This window comes from Trachypithecus francoisi, unplaced genomic scaffold, assembly GCF_009764315.1.
Source record: "Trachypithecus francoisi isolate TF-2019V2 unplaced genomic scaffold, Tfra_2.0 Lachesis_group0, whole genome shotgun sequence".
Lineage (NCBI taxonomy): Eukaryota > Metazoa > Chordata > Mammalia > Primates > Cercopithecidae > Trachypithecus > Trachypithecus francoisi.
The window spans coordinates 195877107-195884929 of record NW_022681453.1 but is presented as its reverse complement, the minus strand read 5'-3'; the positions used below and the strand labels follow the sequence as shown (position 1 = coordinate 195884929).

The 7823-nt window shown below is 47.5% G+C and overlaps 1 non-coding gene across 1 annotated transcript; it reads right to left on the bottom strand.

The window, feature by feature from the left end:
• Window positions 1-232: 232 nt before the first annotated feature.
• Window positions 233-419, bottom strand: LOC117084770. The gene has a single exon (XR_004437660.1). It is a non-coding gene; the product is annotated as a U2 spliceosomal RNA (small nuclear RNA).
• Between the last annotated feature and the right edge of the window lie 7404 nt (window positions 420-7823).

The window sequence follows — 7823 nt, the reverse complement described above, 5'->3', positions numbered from 1 at the left end:
GGTCTTGAACTCCTGACCTCAGTTGATTTACCTGCCTCGGCCTCTGAAAGTGCTGGCATTACAGGCGTGAGCCGCCGTACCCAGCCTATGCATCTATTTTTTTTACCTGAACCAAACTGTCTTGGTTCCTGCGAGTTTATAAGCTTTGAAATCAGGTAGGGTAATACCTTTAGCTTTGTTCTTCTTCTTGTCCTTCTTTCCTTCCTTCTCTTTCTTCTACACCTACTTCTCCATCTCCTTCTCCAGGCACCAGATACTGCAATACCAGATTAATGAGTGGAATGGACAGAATAAGCACCTATTCGATTTGCTTGCTCTAGACACCCATTTAATAGATTGTCCTCGAATACAGGACATATCAAATACTAAGCTGGTAATATAGACTACACTTTATCTTTGCCAAAAGCCTGAGAAAGAATTGTTCTTTTCTAAACAAACAAACAAAAAAAACTGCTTCTGGCTGGGTGAGGTGGCTCACACCTGTAATCTCAACACTTTGAGAGGTTGAGGCGGGCGGATCACTTGAGGTCAGGAGTTCAAGGCCAGCCTGGCCAACATGGCGAAACCCCGTCTCTACTAAACGCAAACATTACCTGAGTGTGGTGTCAGACGCCTGTAATTCCAGCTAGTCAGGAGGCTGAGGCAGGAGAATCACTTGAACCTGGGAGGCAGAGGTTCCCGTGAGCCAAGATTGTGTCATTGCACTCCAGTCTGGGCAACAGAGAAAGACTCCACCTCAAAAATAAACAAATAAACAAATAATAAAAAATTGCAACCGAGCGCAGTGGCTCATGCCTGTAATCCCAGCACTTTGGGAGGCTGAGGTGGGTGGATCACCTGATGTCAGGCGTTCAAGACCAGTCTGGCCAACATGATAAAACCCTGTTTCTACTAAAAATACAAAAATTAGCCAGGTGTGGTTGCAGGCACCTGTAATCCCAGCTACTGGGGAGGCTGAGGTGGGAGAATCCCTTGAACTCAAGAGGCAGAGCTTGCAGTGAGCTGAGATCACACCACTGCACTCTAGTGTGGGTGACACAGCAAGACTCCATCTCAAAAAAAAAAAAAAAGAAAGCTTCTCTGGGTCCTCCATATTTCCATATAAATTTTTTTTTTTTTTTTTTTTTGAGATGGAGTCTCGCTCTGTCACCCAGGCTGGAGTGCAGTGGCCGGATCTCAGCTCACTGCAAGCTCCGCCTCCCGGGTTCACGCCATTCTCCTGCCTCAGCCTCCCGAGTAGCTGGGACTACAGGCGCCCGCCATCTCGCCCGGCTAGTTTTTTTGCGTTTTTTAGTAGAGACTGGGTTTCACTGTGTTAGCCAGGATGGTCTCGATCTCCTGACCTCGTGATCTGCCCGTCTCGGCCTCCCAAAGTGCTGGGATTACAGGCTTGAGCCACTGCGCCCGGCCTTCCATATACATTTTAATATCACATTGTCAATTTATGTAAAAAAGCCTTGAATTTCTTGGGGGGTTGTGTTAACGCTATAGATCAATGTGGGAAAATTTGACATCTTAACAACTGCTATGGATTGAATGTCTTTGCCTGCCTCCCAAGTTTACATGTTGAAACCTGATACCCAATGTGGTGGTATTTGGACGAGGGGACTTTGGGAGATGATAAGGTCATGAGGACAGAGCCCACATAGGTGGGATTCGTGCCCTTACAACAGAGACCCTAGAGAGCTCCCTCACTGCTTCTGCTACGCGAGGACACAGTAAGAAGACAGCTGTCCGTGAACCGGGAAGCCAGCCCTCACCAGATACCAAATCTTCTGCTGCCTCAATCTTATACTTACCAGCCTCCGGAACATGAGAGATAAATGTTTGCTGTTTAAGCCACCTAATGTATATTGCTGTAGCAGCCCAAACAGATTAAGACAATCATACTGAATCTTCCAATTCACAAATCAGATATATTTTTGCCAATTCAGAAATGTGGTATATTAATGGAAATCTTTAATTTCTCTCAGCAACATTTTGTAGTTTTCAGCATTAAAAATTTTAACATCTTTTGTTACATTTTTTCCTAAGCATTCCATGTTCTTTAGCACTATTGTAAATTATTTTTTAATAATTATTTGATGCCATTACATAATACAAATGATTTTATTTTTATTTTTTTATAGAGAGAGGGTTTTGCCACATTGTTCAGGCTGGTCTTGAACTTGTGAGCTCGGGCAATCTTCCCACCTCTGTCTCCCAAAGTTCTGGGATTACAGGCATGAGCCACAGCTCCCAACCAAGAATACAAATTATTTTAATATAGCAATGTTGTATCCCGTGGCCTTGACAAATTCATTTATTAGTTCTAGAAGATTTTTTGTAAATTTCTTGGGATATTATACAGAAGCAATCATAAACTTTGCAAATAAAAATAATTGTACTTACTTCTATCTTAAAAAAAATTTAAGTTCTGAGATACATGTGCAGAACGTGCAGGTTTGTTACATAGGTATACACGAGCCAGGGTGGTTTGCTGCATCCATCAACTCGTCATCGAGGTTTTAAGCCCTGCATGCATTAGGTATTTGTCCTAATGCTCTCCCTCCCCTTAGCCCCCACCCCCCGACAGGCCCCAGTGTGTGACGTTCCCCTCCCTGTGTCCGTGTGTTCTCATTGGACAACTTCCGCTTACAGGTGAGGACAGGCAGTGTATGGTTTTCTGTTCCTGTGTTAGTTTGCTGAGGATGATAGCTTCCAGCTTCATCCATGTCCCTGCAAAGGACACAAACTCGTTCTTTTTCGTGGCTGCATTTACTTTATGTGTGTATGTATGTATGTATGTATGTATTTATGTTTTGAGACAGAGTCTCCCTTTGTCGCCCAGGCTGGAGTGCAGTGGCATAATCTTGGCTCAATGCAGCCTCTACCTCCTGGATTCAAGCAATTCTCCTGCCTCAGCCTCCCAAGTAGCTGGGATTACAGGTGCCCACCACCACACCTGGCTAATTTTTGTAATTTCAGTAGAGACGGGGTTTCGCCATGTTGGACAGGCTGGTTTCGAACTTCTGATCTCAAGTGATCCTCCCACCTTGGCCTCCCAAAGTGCTGGGATTATAGGCGTGAGCCACTGCGCCTGGCCCAATTACACCTATTTCTGATCATTATACCTTTTCTTTCTTTTTCTAATCTTATCGCATTGTCTAGGGCTTTCCGAACAATGTTGAAAAGGTGGTGAGAGGAAAGGGGAGCGAGATGCTCATGTAGAACCCTCCAGCAATCATCCCCCACCCCCGCCCACCCCTGCCCAGGACCATAAAACGGAAAACTCTCAAGGGGAGAAAGCGCCTTCGTAAGAACCAAAAATCAGATGAACCGTTGCGGTATCTGGTTTTCATATCATCTCAAGAAAAGAGGCGCTGGAGAGGACAGGAAAGACAGTCTCGAAATGCTGACATCACCCGTCTCCTATCCCACGGCAGCAGCCCCACGGCACGGAGAAAGAGCCCGTGTGCTGGCGGAGGCAGAGCACCGTGACCACAGCACTTCGCGTTGTAGTCGGTGCTGCCCAGCCGCAGTGGAAAGCAACACAGGGCGGCACCCACAGGCACCGCATTTACACCAGCCCTCGCAAAGGCAAATCCTCAGTCCCAGTGGTGTGAGCCTGAGTTCTAGCAAACCACACACTGCCAGCTAAAGGGCTCTGGAGTCCTCCATAAACTTGAAAGGCAGCCTGGGCCACAGGGGTTGCAATTCCTGGAAACGCCCTGGAGCCAGTGGACTTGGGGTGCACATGACCTAGTGAGACAGCAGCGGGGACAGCGCAGGGAGTGCTTGTGTCAACCCTCACCCACCCCCAGGCTGTGCAGCGCAGCGCTGGGAGAGACTTCTTCCTTCTGCTGGATGAGCGGAGAGAGGAGGAGAAAGAGGACTTTGTCTTTCCGCTTAGTACCAGCTCAGCCACAGAAAAATAACTCATCCAGCGGAGTCCTGAAGCTCCCCTGTTCTAGGCCCCAGCTCCTGGACAACATTTCTAGACACATGCCGGGCCAGAAGGAAATCTGCCACCTGGAAGGAAAGGGTCCCGTCCTGGCAGCATTCTTCACCTCCTGACTAAATAGCCCTTGGTCCTTAAATAAGGACCAGCAGTCCAGGCAGTACTCGCCACGGGCCTTGCGTGAGACTCGGAGCCTTCCTGGCTTTAAGTGGGACCCAGCACATCTCAGCCGCGGTGGCCACAAAGAGAGGCTCCTTCTCCTTGAGGAAAGGGGGAGAAGAGTAAAGAGGACTTTGTCTTGCGATGGGGGTACCAGCTCAGCCATAGTAAATAAAGCACCAAGCAGACTCCTAAAGTCCCAGATGCCAGGCCTTAGTTCCTGGATGGCATTTCCGCACCTGATCTGGGCTGGAAGGGAATCTGCTGCCCTGAAGAGAAAGACACAAGCCTGGCTGCATTTGCCACCTGCTGACTAAAGAGCCCCTGGGGCTTGAAGAAACATTGGTGGTAGCGAAGAAGTTCTTGCCATGGGCCTGGGGTGGTAGTGGCCATGGGGAGAGACCATGCTTAAGGAAAGGGGAGGGAAGAGTGAAAAAGACTCTGTTTGTAACTCGGGTGTCAGCTCACCCACAGGAAAATCAAGCGCCAAGTAGATTCCAAAACTTCCCAATTCTAGGCCCTAGCTCCTGGAAAGCATTTCAAGATTCCCCCTGGTTTCTAGACGCACCCTGGGCCAGGAGGGAACCCGCCACCCTGGAAGGAAAGAGACAAGCCTGGCTGCACTCACCTCCTGCTCACCAAAGAGCACCTGGGCCTTAAACAAACCTCAGTGGGAGTGAAGCCACAGTTGCCGCAGGCTGTAGCGGAGACCCAGTGCCAGGCCGGCTTCAGGTCTGACCCAGCATGGTCCTGAGGAGAGAGGCCATTTCTCTTACTGTCTCCTGTCTCTGAAGAGAAGGAGGAAGTAAAAGCTGAAAAACAACAGGAATGAAGTCAGTGGCAAGACCGGCTGGCGCCACTGATGACCAGGCCTGCGGTTAAAAGATTAACCCAGGCCGGGCGCGGTGGCTCAAGCCTGTAATCCCAGCACTTTGGGAGGCCGAGACGGGGGATCACGAGGTCAGGAGATCGAGACCATCCTGGCTAACACGGTGAAACCCCGTCTCTACTAAAAAATACAAAAAGCTAGCTGGGTGAGGTGGCAGGTGCCTGTAGTCCCAGCTACTCGGGAGGCTGAGGCAGGAGAATGGCGTGAACTCGGGAGGCGAAGCCTGCAGTGAGTTGAGATCCAGCCACTGCACTCCAGCCTGGGTGACAGAGCGAGACTCCGTCTCAAAAAAAAAAAAAGATTAACCCCCCACTCCAACCACATGTGCTATCTACAGGCGTTCATCAATCACGACCCTGTCACATGGACCCTTCAAGTTGTAAGCCCTTAAAAGGCCGGGAACTCTTTCTTCGAGGAGCTGAGTTCTTGAGACGCAAGTCTGCCAACGCTCCGGGCCAAGTAAAGCCTCTTCCTTCTTTAATCCAGTGTCTGATGGGTTTTGTCTGCAGCTCATCCTGCTACAGTGCCAGTGCTGGTGGCCATGGGAGTGCTTGTGTCACCCTCCCCCAACTCCAGACAGCTCAGCATGGAGAGAGAGACTCCGTTTGTTTCGGGGAAAGTGAAGGAAAAGAACAAGAGGCTCCACCTGGTCATGCGGGGAATTCTCCCAGATCTTTCTGGAGACCACCAAGGTGGTGCCTCTATGAGTCTGCCAGAGTCATGGTGTTACTGGGCTTGAGGTGCCTCTAATGCAGATATGACTGCAGTGACCAAAGACTTAGATCACAACCCTCAGTTCCCTTTGAATACCAGGAACGCCTTCTCAAGAAGGACGGGAGCCTGGGCGCGGTGGCTCAAGCCTGTAATCCCAGCACTTTGGGAAGCCAAGGTGGGTGGATCACCTGAGGTTGGGAGTTCGAGACCAGCCTGACCAACATGGAGAAACCCCCATCTCTACTAAAAATACAAAATTAGCTGGGCGTGGTGGTGCATGCCTGTAATCCCAGCTACTCAGGAGGCTGAGGCAGGAGAATCACTTGAACCCGTGAGGTGGAGGTTGTGGTAAACTGAGATCACGCCGCTGCACCCCAGCCTGGGCAAGAAGAGTGAAACTCCATCAAAAAAAAAAAAAAGAAGAAGAAGAAGAAGAACAGACCCAAATGTGGTGGCTCATGCCCATAATTCCAGCACTTTGGGAAGCCAAGGAGGGAGGATCACTTGAATCCATGAGATCGAGACCAGCCTGGGCAACATACTGAGACCCTGTGTCTACAAAAAATATAAAACTCAGCTGGACGTGGTGGCACGTGCCTGTAGTCCCAGCTACTTGAGAGGCTGAGGTGAGAGGATTGCTTGATCCCAGGAGGCTGAGGCTGCAGTGAGCCATGATCATGCCATTGCACTCCAACCTGAGTGGCAGAGTGAGACTCTGTCTCAGAAAAAAGAAACAAAGAAAGACAGATGGGTACACACAAGCACAGACTGTGGAGATCACAATAAATAATTCTTTAATGCCCAGGCATAGACCAATATCCACAAGCATCAAGAGCATCCATGAAAACATGACCACACAAAATGAACTAAAGAATACATGAGTGACCAATCTCACTGTGACAGAGATATGTGAACTTTCAGAGAAAAAATTCAAAATGGCTGTTTTGAGGAACCTCAATGAAACGCAAGACAACACAGAGAAGGAATTCAGAATCCTATCAAACGTATTTAACAAAGAGATTGAAATAATTTTTTTAAATCAAGCAGAAATTCTTGACCTGGAAAATGTAATTGACATACTGAAGAATGCATCAGATCTCTTATCAGCAAAACTGATCAAGCAGAAGAAAGAATTAGTGAGGTTGAAAGCAGCCTATTTGAAAATACACAGTCAGAGAAAACAAAAGAAAAAAGAATAAAAGACTATAAAGCAAGAAATAAAATAAAAACAATAAAGGACAACTACAAGATCTAGAAAATAGCTCAGAAGAACAAATCTAAGCATTAGAGGAGGTAAAGAGAGAGATCAGCATAGAATGAGATAGTGACAGCTTCCCAAACCTGTCAATATTCAAATGCAAGAAGATTATAGAATACCAAGTAGATTTAACCCAAAGAAGACGACCTCAAAGGCATTTAATAATCAAACTCCCAAAAGTCAAGGATGAAGAAATAATTCTGAAGGCAAAAAGAGGAAGGAAACAAATAACTTATAAGGAGCTCCAATATATCTTGCAGCAGACTTTTCAGTGGAAACCTTATAAGCCAGGAGAGAGTGGCATGACATATTTAAAGAACTGAAGGAAAAAAAACTTTCATTCTAGAATAGCATATCCAGTGAAAATATTCTGAGGTCAGGAGTTTGAGACCAGGCTCACCAACATGGTGAAACCCCATCTCTAGTAAAAATACAAAAATTAGATTGGTGTTGTGGCGTGCACCTGTAATCCCAGCTACTCGGGAGGCTGAAGCAGGAGAATCGCTTGAACCCAGAAGGTGGAGGTTGCAGTGAGCTGAGATCGCGCCAGTGCACTCCAGCCTGGGCGACAGAGTGAGACTGTCACAAAAACAATAATAGTAATAATAAAAGAAAAAGGCAAAAATTCAAACAACTAAACAGAAACTGGGCAAAAGAGCTGAACCAGCCCTCCACAGAAGAGGAAATGTGGACAAATGCCTAATGAAAACATGAAGAGGGGCTCAGCCTAACAGGCGGAGATATCATGTGACACTCACCAGACTGGCAAAAATCCCACAACCCAATCAATGCCAGTGTTGGGGAGAATGGAGAGTCGCAGGAACACCAGGCACTGCTAAGAACGGTTGTGAAATATGTTTTTG